We start from the raw sequence: 14,331 nt of genomic DNA on the forward strand, positions 1-14,331 counted from the left end.
AACCGCTAAGGTACTTTGTTCATTTATTTTTTATGAAAACCTTTAAAAGATACCATTACCAGCATGTGGATTTGCATTTCTTTTTAACTGTCCAGCTCCTAACAATTGTTGTTTTGTAGTGGCCATAGATGAAAACCACTTTTAGTCAGATTTCCTATTGCACACTAAATTAGTTCAATGTATGCGTTTACACCTCTTTTCAACTATGTGATACTGTAGAAATCGAGCATCGTAACAATTCACCATTTAGATACTTCATATCTCACTTGCAAATATGTTCCCTTCTTTGTACCCTATATATTTGATATTTTTTGTAATTTTAGGGTCATTCTAATTATTTCAAATTTCAGGCCATTCTAAACTATTTGGAATAGTTTGCCAGCATTGCTTGAGACAAATCCAATATGCATCAGTTACTGTAATATTTCTGGAACCATGTTACCACCACATATTTTAACTGAAATGAATATGATTAAATTCGTATCCTTGTTAAGATAAGGATAGATACAAGTGGTATGATTATGGGAGTACTTAATAAATTAACAAAAATAATGTATTAGACAATTCCTTTGAACCTTCAAAAGGATGAATTCGATTACCGCATTCAAAAGATAGCTAAATGATTCAGTTTAGTAACTCTAGATGTAGCATGTTCTGCAATAACAGGGAGATATTTGATTGTGATCAATCCTGCAGCTAATTGTCACAGGATTCATTGTCTGCTTGGATTCCTTTCTGTCTTTGCTCATCATTATGCCTGCAAGAATTGTGATGACTGCTTGGCGAGTTGAAAACTAGGTGGGTTCACACTAATGCCGTAAACTTGATGATTTACACATAGATTATGTGCACTGCTATGGAGTATTATTTTGTTATCTACAGATTATTCAGGGTGTGTATTGCTATGGGAGAGGAGCTCCCAACTCACGCCCTAGAGTGTGAGGAGGAAGCAGGGGGCGGTGGCCTTGGAGAGAGGGTTGGGCGTTTGCGACAGCGGAGGAGGAGCCACGCTTGCTGGCTGCAACGACTGCTCAGAGTGGAGGTGGAGCGAAGCAGCGGGTTCACGCAAGGCCTGGCCGAGGGCAACGAGTTTAGGGGCAGCCGTGCCTTGCATACTTCCTGGGTAACTTGTGCTAGCTTTTAGATTATTCGTCTTCGTTTTACCCTGTGAAAGATCTACTCGGATTAGTTATGAAAGGACACATCTCAGCTGCTCTAATCTTGTTTTTTAATAGTTGTCGTAGGTCTCTTAAGATTCATTTTCCTCGGTGTCAACTTTTTGCGTTGTAAGAAACCATTGCATAAACGTGTGTCATGCATGGCCCAAACAGGAAAGTGAAAGGGGCGCTATCCCATCTGGCACCGCCGAGCTTCCGCTCAGGCGGCGCGCCACGGGCGCGCCCCAACCACTAGTTGTATAGAGAACATAACTAGAACTGTTGAAGATGGTCCCTTGCTGCCTATAGTTGCATGATCTGGTCATGAGCAGATAGATGGTCATCTACACTACCAATTTAGTAGATGAACAGGCTATTAAAAGAGAGCAAAGATTTAGGGATAGTTGTGATAGACCCACTTGGATCATGTAGGCTAGATCTTTCCGATGAACCTATCTTCTTTGGGTGCGGATGAGCTCGATCCAACGCCGGCCATGGTGAAGTAGGGGCTGGTGATGGTAGAGAGATCGAGATGGAGAGGTGGCAGTGGTGCTTCCCGTGAGCACTGCGATTGCCCTAGATCGGAAGGGGATTTCGGTGGGGAGACTGGCGGCGCGGTGAACCTCGTACCATGTGCCCCGGCCCCCACCTCTCTATATATCGCAGGTCACAGGGGCCCACCAACCATAAAAGGGTTGGGCGCCCCCGATCAGGGCGCGAATAGATCAGGGCCCGATGGGCCGTTGGGCCCACTCGGTGGAGAGATCAACCTAACATTCTCCCCCTTGATCTCAACTTTTACTTTTAACCATATACTTTCTAGTTTATTCGTTTCATCACATATTGGTACATAGAGCATGTTGCATCGTCACAACTTAAATGCCGATAGAATCATACAGCTACAACATACGTTTTATTCAGAAACAAATTTTGTTCCTTTTGGGCCTATCCAGGAATCACAAGGCTTTCCCTTAAACCCATGCCGGCTAAGTGTTCCTTGAACAAATTGGGTGGTAAGCCTTTCGTTAGCGGATCCGCAAGCATATCCTCTGTCCTTATATGCTCGAGACTTATAGTTTGATCCTGGATTTTATCTTTCACAACATAATACCTTATCTCTATTGTTTTGGCAGCATTACTCGACTTGTTGTTGTGAGCGTAAAATACTGCGGGTTGGTTGTCGCAGTACATCTTTAGTGGTTTGTGAATACAATCTACCACTTTCAAGTCGGGTACAAATTTCTTTAGCCATATCGCCTGTCCCGTGGCTTCGAAGCATGCTATGGATTCTGCATACATTGTGGATGATGCAACTATCGACTGTTTGGAGCTTTTCCACAAAATAGCTCCCCCAGCGAGAGTGAAGACGTATCCTGACGTGGATTTTCTATCATCTCTGTCCCCCGCAAAATCTGCGTCTGAATACCCTTTTATCTCTAGGGAATCACTTCTCCTGTATATTAGCATGTAGTCCTTCGTGCCTTGCGCATAACACAATGCTTTCTTGACCATCTTCCAGTGCTCCATGCCTGGATTCTCTTGATATCTACCGAGTACCCCGGTGATAAAAGCTAAGTTAGGGCGAGTGCACACTTGTGCATACTGTAAGCTGCCAACTGCCGAAGCATATGGTACTGCCTATCGCACTTGACTATAGGAGCAGGTGTGGCTTTACTCGCATGCATATTATACTTTTTAAGAATTTTTTCTAAATATGCTTTCTGCGATAGTCCTAAGACTCCATTGTTCCTATCTCGATGAATTGCTATGCCCAAAACATATGATGCTTCACCAAGATCTGTTATGTCAAAATTTGAGGATAAGTATTTCTTTGTTTCTTGTAGTAGACTAACATCACTACTAGCAAGTAGGATATCATCCACATACAAGATTAGGAAAATATATTTCCCATTTTTAAACTTTGCATAAATGTATCCTCAATATTTTCTTTAAATCGAAAACTTTTAATCGTTTGATTAAACTTTAAATACCACTGCCGAGAGGCTTGTCTTAATCCATAAATGGATTTCTTCAGGCGGCATCCCATATTTTCCTTGCCTTCCATGATAAAACCCTTAGGCTGTTTCATGTAGACATTTTCTTTTAAATCACCATTCAGAAATGCCGTCTTAACATCCATTTGATGTAACTCTAAATCAAAATGAGAAACTAATGCCATTATGATTCTGAAGGAATCCTTACATGAGACTGGAGAAAATGTCTCATTGTAATCTATCCCTTCTCTTTGTGTAAATCCTTTTGCCACGAGTCGTGCTTTATACTTTTCTATATTCCCTTTAGAGTCATACTTAATTTTGTAGACCCATTTACAGCCTACTGTTTTGGCTCCTTTAGGATTTTTCTCTAAGTCCCAAACATCTTTGGAACTCATCGATTTCATCTCGTCTTCCATTGCCTTCATCCACTTCGATGAATGAGGGCTTCTCATGGCTTCTTCATATGAGGTGGGATCTTTTTCCATATGAACCATTTTTGTGTTATAAACTTTAAAGTCGGTCGAAATAGCTGACTTTCTTGGTCTTGTAGACCTTCTAAGGGCCTCAGTTTTTGGCACTTCTTCTAAAATTTGTTGTTGCACCTCCCTTTCATGCTCAACAACGGATTCAGTCGGACAGGTTCCGGATCTACCCCCATAGTTGTCATGGGTGGAGTTGCAACTGGTAGTGAGAAAAATGGCTCCTGAATCATCGGATTAGGTGCATGCACCCTCTTCTCCTCAAGATCAATTTTCCGAGCTACCAAGCTCCCCCTCATCATTTCGTCCTCAAAGAATACTGCATGTCTCGTTTCTATAAACTTTGTATATCTGTCTGGGCAGTAGAAACGAAAACCTTTTGATCTGTCTGGATAGCCAATGAAGGGGCAACTTACTGTTTTGGGATCTAACTTTGCAATGTTTGGATTAAACATTTTGGCCTCAGCAGGGCACCCCCACACCCTGAAGTGATGTAGGGAGGGCACCCTTCCTGTCCATAGCTCGTACGGTGTTTTGGGCACCGACTTGCTTGGTACTCTATTGAGAATGTGAATGGCGGTTTTAAGCGCCTCCATCCATAATCCCAATGGCAAGTTGGAATAATTCATCATGCTGCGCACCATATCCATAAGTTTATGGTTGCGCCTTTCAGCTACCCCATTTTGCTGAGGTTCACCCGGCATTGAATACTGGGCGACTATGCCAGTCTCCTGTAAGAACTTTGCAAAAGGTCCAGGGACTTGGCCATATGGAGTGTGCCGACCGTAGTACTCTCCCCCACGGTCGGACCTTACTATCTTTATTCTTTTATCATGCTGATTTTCAACTTCAGCTTTGAATATTTTAAATTTATCCAACGCTTCAGATCTTTCTTTGATTGGATAAATATAACCATAGCGAGAGTAATCATCTGTGAATGTTATGAACGAGTCATATCCATCCACACTTTTCACTGGAAATGGTCCACAAATGTCAGTGTGGATGATTTCTAGTGTGCTTGTGCTATGGATTGCACCTTTTTTTATTTGTTTTATATACTTTCCTTTAATGCAATCTACACATTGTTCTAAGTCTGTGAATTCTAACTGTGGAAGAATTTCACTTTTGACTAATCTTTCTATTCTCCCCTTCGAAATATGGCCCAAGCGACAGTGACATAATTTCGATGAGTCGAATGTTCTCTTTCTTTTCTTTTGTTCTTTATTCGACGCGGAAACATGTTCATTCACATTGCATACAGAATGCACTTTTTCACGAAGTGATAACAAATAAAGCTCATCATGTAGTAAAGCATTACCCACATAAGCATTATTGTACCATATGGCACACTTGCCATGTCCAAAATAACACTCATAATTTTCTTTGTCCAAACATGAAACACTAATTAAGTTTCTATTACATGAAGGAACATAAAGAACATCTCTAAGTAGAAGATTGAATCCATCAGCTAACTCCAAGGAGATGTTGCTGACAGCTTCAACTTCCGCTTTTATTCCATTGGTTACTTCAATGCCTCCTTCTCTTCTTAGCGTAGTCCGTGTCGAATGGAATCCCTGTAAACAATTTGCAACATGAAAAGTTGCCCCTGAGTCAATCCACCAAGTAGATTTCGAAAACTGTGTGTACAAGGATTCATTAACTAAGGAAACAATGTAGTTACCTTGCTTTGCCATTAAGGGCTTCAGCCAAACAGGGCAGTCTTTCTTGTAATGCCCGGTCTGCTTACAGTGGAGACAAGTGTCTTTGTCCACTGGGAAAGACTGTTGCTGACGCTAATGCTGATAGGGAGCTTTTCCTTATGGCTTTGAAGGAGAACTTTTGTTGTTTTGATTGTAGTTCTTTTTCTTGTGATCCTTCACATAGTTGAGTGTACCACCATGTGAGGCTTTTAGTCTGTCCTCTTCTTGGACACACATTGCAATTGTCTTTTCAATATCCCATGTTCTAGGTGACATATTATAGTTCACAACAAAAGTTTCAAACTCCTTTGGCAGTGAAGCCATGACCAGGTGGACCAGAAGCTTTGGTTTGATCTCCAGATCCTCATCCATGGGCTTTAGCTCTGCTGCCATATTCCTCATTCTGAGGATGTGCTCTCTTATTCCACCACCTATGTATTGTTCTGTCACAAGTTGTTTTAACACCTGGGTGGCATATATCTTTGAAGAGCCAGTGAACTGGCTCTTTATCTTTGTCAGCAACTCCCCTGCGGAAGAGCACTCTGCAATGGAGCCCACAATGGTGCTCTCAATTGTATTCTTTATAAAGGCCATGCATTTTTTATTTGCATTGACCCACTTTTGGTTGTCTATGATGTAGGACATCTCCAAAGGAGCATAATCCCCCCCTCTTTTTAGCCCATGCAGGATCATCATCAGTTGTCTCTCTTACTGGTTCTGTAGGTCTGACCGGCTGTGGTTCATCCAGAACCCAGTCCAGATCAGCACAAACAAATGCCAGTTCAACTTTCTTCCTCCACTAAGTGTGATTGTCACCTCTGAGTGTCGGAACTTCTTTTAGGCAACTCATCAAGTGAAAGCCTCCTGAAATCACAATTTAAGTGACATCAATATAACAATCATATGCATTAATCTAACATTGGTCAAATTAAACATATAATTGTGTATGCAATTAAATCTATATTACCATTGGGCAAAATATTAGAAATAAATGCACCTTTAAATTTGAATAATAAAACATGATCATGTTATTAAACAACGTTGGTCATAAAAAATAACATAATCATATTCATTTTAATAACCACTTTAACATGCTCTTACAAACTTAATACTGTATAAACTTTTATTTTCTGTGTAAAAGAGCATTAATTATTTACGCAGCGGAAAAATATTCATGAACTTTTAATTCTTTACAGAAACTTTTCCTTAAAAAATTCATGAACTTTATTATTTTCTTTATAAAAATTCATGAACATTTCTTTTTCTGAAAATTATCTATTTTCATTTTCAGAACTTTTCTGTTAACTTTTCATATCTCTAAGCAAAAATTTTCGTTGGAAAAAATTTCATAGAAAATCTATTAGAAAACTGCCCAAAAAACTGGACAGAAACTATTAAAAGGAACAATAACTGCAGCAGGAACGGCGTGCGGCTGCGGCCTCGGCCCAGCGCGCGCCCTAGCTAGCCTGGACCCAGCGCGCCCGCGGCGGCTGGCCACGGCCCAGCGGCGACTGCGCCCGGCCTCCACTTTCGGCCCACTGCCCCAGCTAGCCCGCTTCTGCCCTAGGGTTTCAATCGGCAGCGTCGGTTTTGATCGGACGGTCAAGCGGGCTTTGCGCCCAAACAAAACCTGCCCAACGCTCTGTTCGAGACGAAAACCTAATCGGTTCGCCCGATTCTTTCCCCCTCGTCTCCCATCGCGCCACTCGCCTCTGTCCTGTCCCCGCAGCTCTCCCGTCAGGGCGGCTGCGACGGCCCGGCCGCCGGCCCTGGTCTCCGGCGACGGTTGCCACCATGCGGCGCTATGCCTATCTCTCTCCCTTCCCCGTTCTCTTTCCATGCGAGAGAGAGAGAGGCGCGGGCAGAGCCCTCCTCTGCTCCCCTGTGAGGCCGAAACGTGGATGCCGTTCTCTGTGGAGTAGGGGCGAGGCACAGCTGCGCCGGCCGCCCACCACTGCGCCGCGCGAGCGGACTCCCTTTTCCCTTTCTTGTTTCACCCCTCTCCAACCACCACCGCCTCCTCTCTGTGTCACCGAGGACGAAGACGACGTGAAGCAGCGGTGCCCCCTCTGCCCCCCTTGCCGGTGTGTGCGAGCTCCCGTTGGAGAGTGCGCCGCCGTCAAGCGGTGCGGTGGTGGTGCCCTTTTGCCCCCTTGGGAGGTTGTGTTCTTCTTCCCCGCACCTCGGCTTGCCGATGCGTGTGGGGATCGAGAGGAATGGCGCGGCCGAAGTGGCGGCGCACTTTGCCGGTGAGGCCCGAGGCCCTCTGCCGGTGAACTTTCCTTTTCCCTCTGATTAGGGTTCTTGGGGAGGGGATCTCTTTTTCTTTCTCTGTTTTATCTTTTTACCGAAAATCATCTAACCAAGATGGCCTGATACCATTGATAGACCCACTTGGATTGTGTAGGCTAGATCTTTCCGGTGAACCTACCTTCTTTGGGTGTGGATGAGCTCGATCCAGCGCCGGCCATGGTGAAGTAGGGGCCGGTGATGGCAGAGAGATCGAGATGGAGAGGTGGCAGTGGTGCTTCCCGTGAGCACTACGATTGCCCTAGATCGGAAGGGGATTTCGATGGGGAGACTGATGGCATGGTGAACCTCGTACCGTGTGCCCCGGCCCCCACCCCTCTATATATCGCAGGTCACAGGGGCCCACCAACCATAAAAGGGTTGGGCGCCCCTGATCAGGGCGCGAATAGATCAGGGCCCGATGGGCCGTTGGGCCCACTTGGTGGAGAGATCAACCTAACAAGTTGGTCACTTGCCTGCATTGTGAGAACGAGCCACCTGGGTGTTGCTCATTCACCGGCTCATGTACGTATCAGGAAAGATACCAATTGTGATGCAATCGTGGCACCTACTCGCCCCGTCCGCTTGCTGCTGGTGCCAATCGCTCGAGATTGCCATCGTCGCTTACCACTCAGTCTCCACCGGCTCCCTGTTGCCTCTTGCGCCACCCGCGCGCTCGCTGGTCACTGGCTGTCCCTCGGGCTCTCTGCCCAATGTTGTTGATTGGATTGAGGGACTGAAGGTAATCCATGGGCAGGTTTTAGTTCTGCTTGGCATCAAACTTTGGTACTCTCTCCGTAAACTAATATAAGAGCGTTTAGATCACTACTTTAGTGATCTAAACGCTCTTATATTAGTTTACAGAGGGAGTACTTGTCAATCCATCTAACAAAAAAAATCAACTCTCAGATAGAAAAGTGATCTAAATCATTTACCAAGTACCCTGCTCTAAAAACTCATGTGACAAATGAATCTAGTAGAAGTGGAAATTAGTAGTAGTAAAAATTGTAAGAAGCCCTCAGCTCAAACTATAATATAAATAAAAACAATTAATTTAACAATTTTGATTCAATAGTTGGAACACTGCAATTTTCTTTATATGGACATATACTAAAGACAATTGAGGCATGGAAGAGAAAAACATCACCTACAATCATTAACATCCCAGTATTCTGATTTGGCATTGACTCCTCTAGATGAACAATGATCCCAATCTCCCTCTTACAGGATAGCAAGTCCAATGTACGGCAATATACAATAGGGAGTGACATCTGAAGTCTTGTGGTCCATAGCAATTAGAGTCCTTCTCAAGAACTTTTCCTTCTTCGATAACCACATCTGAGCCAACCATAGAAGCGTGAAAAGTGAATGCATTATTGGTGCATGTAGAGCACTACATATCACATTCTCTTGCCATCTCTCAAACTTAATGGTCACATCTCGTTTCTTCTGATTTCACACCGTTCTCTCTCAAATTAATTAGTGATTGCATCGCGACACAGCGGATTATCTTGATCAACTCCTAACAGGATTCAAGTCAGCATTGAAATCTGCAGGAAGACCATGGACCAGCAATCTGAGAAAGGAAATAGTCATGACAGAAATAATCAAGATGCTATAATCACTTGATATATAAGCGTGCTGATTACATAGCAGTGTAAGAAAAATGATTGTAACAATACAAACAGAACTGAAAATTTCCTGCAGGAAGACCATGGACCAGCAATCTGAGAAAGGAAATAGTCATGACAGAAATAATCAAGATGCTATAATCACTTGACATATAAGCGTGCTGATTACATAGCAGTGTAAAAAAATGATTGGAACAATACAAACAGAACTAAAAATTTTCTGCAGGAAGACCATGGACCAGCAATCTGAAAAAGGAAATAGTCATGACAGAAATAATCAAGATGCTATAATCACTTGATATATAAGCGTGCTGATTACATAGCAGTGTAAAAAAAAACTGATTGGAACAATACAAACATAACTGAAAATTTCCTGTTAAGTTACGAAATCAGGACTATTGTTCAGTTTACTAAAAAGCATGCTTCATTTAACAACATAAGAGCTCAAACTAAGTTCATGTGGCTTCTGTTCAGGAAAGAATTCAGTAGTGTGGTGATCATGAATTGTTTAGCACAAGAAAAAGAAGTGCATGGCGGTTTTAACAGAGAACGCGGCAGCAACCGCACACACACACTGATCAGCGGCAGCAAGCACACATCGATACACAGCGGCAGGGGCATACCACGCACACATGCACAGCAGCAACAGCCACATGCGCACATCCAACTGAACTAACCAAGTGTTGTACTCTACTGAATTTATTTTCTGTTTTGTTCTATGTCATCTTAAACCCGTTTATTCATGTAGGATGGACATTCGATCCATGACTATGAACATAGCGTGTGAGAAGCTCATGTCGGAGCGACACCGTTGCTTGAAGAGGGAATGTGAAGCATGGTTGAAGAGTTGTGATGAGGCAAATGCAGCCATGAAGGATTTCAGCAAGTATTATGTTATCGAGGAACCTTCTGATGCTAAGGAGAAAAAAGCTTTCCGAAAGCTTCTGAACGAGAAAGAGAGGATGCTTGATGAGCTGCAAGACCGGGAATATGCTTGTAGACACGCTTTGGCAATTGAGATTGCGTTCACTGCAAGCAAAGAAGAATTCCTTGAGATGGACTTGAGGAAACCCGGCCAGGTCATAGGATGGGCAATCAAACAAGGCGTGTCAGAGAATCCCGCCCGCCGTGCTGCATGGGTTTGGTTCCGTGAAACGAATGGTGTGTTGGGGCATTGGGCAGGATCCACCGACTTTCAACTGAAGCGTAATCAAGCGCGTGACGATCAAATTGAACGTCTGATAAGTATGAGAATATGTTACCTATTTAGAAAACTAGATGATGCCCCGTGCGTTGCTGTGAGAATTTGGTAGCATGTATTGTTAAGAAAATAAGTGTAAAACTATACGGTTGAATAATAGTGATGTTAGATGTTTTATATAAAATAATAATTGCTAATTTACATAATCATATCACTTGATATCATGTTCACAAAGTATAAACACATTGTGGAACGGATAGCTTGTATTACCCGAAGGATGTACAAAATAAAATAGATCAAGGCAAGACAATGAATAAGTGCTGGTATAGATCCTGATGATTAGGATTTAATCGCCCCCTTGGTGATAAGTGACATAACCTTATTGCAGCTCGCTAGCGTTAGCTATTCTGAACTGTACATGGCATTTGAAATGTTCACTCCAGAACCTTAGCGTATAACGTAAATTATTTTTTCCAAAGCCCTGGTACTTATTCATTAGACTACGTGTGTGTGTGTATACAAAGCATGACTGCATGAGATGGCCGAAGTTAATCTACATTTGAGTGTGTACTGTTCAGTGTCACCTTGTCCTGTTCAAAACGTGGAATTGTGGCATTAACATAGTACTAAATCAGTTACTACTCTTGTAATTGCAACATGGTGGCAAATCAAGACATGTTTTGCATCTGTTGCACATATTAGGCAGCTCAAACATGGCATTGATCTCCCCTCATGGATCCCTACAAAAAGGTGCAGAAAATTATAGCAAGATAACCAAGTCCATACGTGCGTATGCTAATTTTGCCTAATGGAAAAAAGAAATTGTAAAGAAATATCAGTAGATATGGTATTCAAATGTGGATGCCAACTATTCTGCCACGAGTGATAGAGGAAACACTTTGACACATTAACACTGGAATATTGGAAGAAGAAATTCAGCCTACAGTCCAACGTGGATACCATAAAACTTGAAAGAAAATAACGCTAAATCTCTAGTAAAATCACTATATAGATTCATGAAAGGAAATAAATTAACTGACCTGCCATTATCTCCTTCAGAGCCTCTCCCGAGTGAAATGTAAGCCTTCACATCATACTGAATCATACTCGATGGCCTAATGTGTAAAGGAATTAGTGAATCATGGTGATTTACCATAGCAATATCAAGTGTGCAGCATAAAAATGAGTACTGTACGGGATCCATCGTCCTATTAATCCTAGAAATTATTCTTGCCATCGTTGTTGCTTCCTCTCCACATCCTCTGAAACAAACAATGAAGAGATCACACACCCAAACCATGTTAATAAGATAATCGGATGTGCAGGTCATTGTTATATTGACACAAGCAACGAAGCAAGCACAATTACCAGAATTTCCAAATCAATAGCCGCACGACGGAATTTTTGAATGCACAACCTCTTCACAATAACTGACATGATCTCTCACCTTATCAAATGCCAGTTGCTCGCCATTCCACAACTCTCAAATTTCGGATCAAATCTTGCAATGACAGAAAACAAAACATTAGGGCAAACAATAGGAATAAAAGAAGAAATTCGTTTTGCGAATGAAATAGATAATACTTTCTCTATCCTGCTGAAGAAATTGTAGCGAGAATGAGTTCACAGGGGAATCATGCCTATTGATTAGAAAAGCATAAACTCCGGGATAGGAAAATGGGAGCCGATGAACATAGAGAGCGTCTAGATAGTACTCCTTCCATCCGGAAATACTTGTCATCAAAATGGATAAAAAGGGATGTATCTAGACATATTTTAGTTCTAGATACATCTTTTTTTATCCATTTTGATGACAAGTATTTTCGGACGGAGGGAGTAGGATGCAAGCAGCATGTGCGTGGTTGACCACGTCTTTTAAAAGAAACAAAAGTGCGGCCACTCAGATTTGCAAGGTAATGAGGGGTGATTAATATTACTGCCGTTTCATGGCGATGAATCGAAAGAGTGCCGGTTGTAGCGGCAGCGAGCGGAATAGAGAGCGGCCGCGATTAACTCGCAGAGGGGAAGATGATGAAGCGTGAGAGACCTAATGCATTACATGGGCTAGCGTAATGACCAATTAAGTTGTAGCGTGCGTTAGCATGAACGACCAAGCGAGTTGTAGCCTGCATTAGTTCGTTGTGGCCTAGCATATATAATGACCAATTCTTTGTCCTATTAATCCTGGCTGCGTACCAACTATTGGGCGAGCCCAGTTGAAAATTGTATGGCTTAAATCCAATGGAAAGAAATGCATGGAATACAATGTGCGTTCTTCTATTTTCCTGCTACGCGCGTACGTGGTGGCTGGCGAGTGAACCATGCAGCCGCGTGCGGTGGAATGTGAACGGAAAGCCCGTAGAGAAGCAAGCAAGGATGCATGCAGAACAGGCGCTATGAAAGGAAACGGTTCGATGGAAAAAAGGGAATCGTTGCGTGCCGGCGGACCGGCTGAAGCGATGCGCCGGTTGCGCATGCGTCACTGGATCCCTCACGATTTAACGCCACCGATTTATGCCACGTCATGCTACTGTGGGCTCCGCGCGCACCGCTTTCGGCGTTTCTTATCTACACCGCGTAGCTTCCTGTCCACTCGTTTTTTTTTTCTTCTAGCCTGAGCTAGCTGCTTCCCATCTCTCTCGTCTTTTCTTCTCAGATTCCACCGGGGTGCTGTGCTCTGCTCATGTCCAAGCGCACCGCAGGGCTGCTGCACCACCACCGCTGCAAGCTTTAGATTGGAAACTGCTCCCCCTGTTCCCCTATCTCCTCCGCTGTTGTGGTGCCGTCCGCCCCCAACATTTTCTTCAGCCATGGCAGGGGTCCATAGGCAAGGCCATACTCCTCCCCTCCTCCCCGTTGTGCACCAGGAAGCTTCAACGGTGGACGACGGGGACAACTGCGATCGGCACTAGCGCTTTTGTTTGCTGCTGAGATTTGATTTTGCTAGAACCAGTGTTTCTTTTTGCTGAAACTAGCTAATTTATTTGCTACAAATAGATTGTTGGAGTTTTCTGCCGATGAGATTTTTGCTGAAACCATCAGTAAATTTTCCTGGAACCGGCAAATCCTTTTGCTTCAATCTAGTAGCCCGTAGGATGATTTTTGCTGGAACTAGCAAATCCTTTTGCTTTCAATCTAGTAACCCGTAGGATGATTTTTGCTGAAACCATCAGTAAATTTTGCTGGAACCGGCAAATCCTTTTGCTTCAATCTAGCAGCCCGTAAGATGATTTTTACTGGAACCATCAATAAATTTCGCTTCAACCGGCATTATATTTTGCTGGAACCACCTAGTCTATTTGCTACTATCTTTTTTCTTTGAAGTTTGTTGTTGTGGCATTTTTATTGCAACCACTGTTAAATTTAGCTGGAACCGGCAAGTATTTTGCTTCAAATGACCATTTGGAGGTTTTTGTAATGAGATTTTTAGCTTGATTAATGACTTTTTGCTGCAACCGGTGTTACTTTTAGCTGGAACCGACTAATATTTTTGCTTCAACCTGCAAAGTTTTTTGCTACATTCATCCACGGCTGAGTTGCGAGCACGCGACGGCGGCGACAAGATTCTGTTGCAACCATCATGGATTTTTGCTACGTACACCGAATTATTTTGCTACGTCCATTCACGGTGGAGCTGCGATCATTCACGGCGACAGCGATGATTTTGCTGCAAGCATCGTAGATTTTTGCTACGACTGGCCATATTTTTTGCTACGTCCATTCATGGCGAGCTGCAACCTGCGGCGACTCCAAAAGCACAGCTGCAGCGACGAACGGCTGCCCGGGGATGAGGACCACGACGCCGCGGCAGCTGCGATGCTGTGGATGAGGCTTTTTCATGCTGGAACCGGCGAGGATTCGTGCTACAAGCTCCATG

The 14,331-nt window shown here is 43.4% G+C and overlaps 1 long non-coding RNA gene and 1 pseudogene across 1 annotated transcript; one reads left to right on the forward strand and one right to left on the reverse strand.

Annotated features, from left to right (window-relative positions):
• Nucleotides 1–5,160: 5,160 nt before the first annotated feature.
• Nucleotides 5,161–6,189, reverse strand: LOC147974689 (uncharacterized; annotated as a pseudogene).
• Nucleotides 6,190–6,890: 701 nt separating this feature from the next.
• LOC147974690 (uncharacterized) lies at nt 6,891–8,193 on the forward strand. The gene is made up of 2 exons (XR_015601978.1): nt 6,891–7,582; nt 7,741–8,193. It is a non-coding gene; the product is annotated as an uncharacterized LOC147974690 (long non-coding RNA).
• Nucleotides 8,194–14,331: the final 6,138 nt, after the last annotated feature.

The sequence above is a fragment of the Triticum urartu genome, chromosome 4A, assembly GCF_056163025.1.
Source record: "Triticum urartu cultivar PI428250 chromosome 4A, HENAU_Tu73, whole genome shotgun sequence".
NCBI lineage: Eukaryota > Viridiplantae > Streptophyta > Magnoliopsida > Poales > Poaceae > Triticum > Triticum urartu.